Source organism: Myotis davidii, unplaced genomic scaffold (genome assembly GCF_000327345.1).
Source record: "Myotis davidii unplaced genomic scaffold, ASM32734v1 scaffold2147, whole genome shotgun sequence".
Lineage (NCBI taxonomy): Eukaryota > Metazoa > Chordata > Mammalia > Chiroptera > Vespertilionidae > Myotis > Myotis davidii.
The window spans coordinates 14720-15229 of record NW_006297892.1 but is presented as its reverse complement, the minus strand read 5'-3'; the positions used below and the strand labels follow the sequence as shown (position 1 = coordinate 15229).

Sequence of the window (510 nt, the reverse complement as noted above, 5' to 3'; positions counted from 1 at the left end):
AAGATTCCCACAGAACAGACTACCACATGGGGAGGGGGAAAGGGTCCCATTGAGTTCCTTTTCCCTATGGCTTACAAGGGCTGAAGATCTTGGTGCCTTGATATCCCCTCTGATTGGTCATTACTCCCTTGGCCTGGTTACTATAGTAACTCCTGAGCTCAAAGGTTGAACCTTACATGGGATATGTGAGGTTCCCCCCCTCCCACCCTCCTTCCTTATTCTTTTCCTATCCCCTTTTGGCTTTCTTCTTTTGCCTCTGAATGAAGGGCTTCCTTCTCTTTATTTTGTAGATATCAACCTTTTGCTGGTCCCAGCTTCCTCATTGTATGGAAATGTACCTGTTGCAGCTTTCCAGCTCCACCATTCTATGGAAATATACCTTCTCTGCTCTGCAGCCCTGTGCTTCCTCCATGGTTCCCCTAATCTCCAAAATTTCTAATATTTCCTAAACCTGTCCTATCTTACCCCTAAAATTCCTTTTTCAACAGGAAATGAGACTGAAAAGACAAC

General features: G+C 44.9%; 1 long non-coding RNA gene across 1 annotated transcript in view; it reads left to right on the top strand.

Annotated features, from left to right (window-relative positions):
* LOC107184665 overlaps positions 1–510 on the top strand; it is a 12029-nt gene that overhangs the window by 10567 nt on the left and 952 nt on the right. The gene's annotated exons all lie outside the window — the stretch shown is intronic.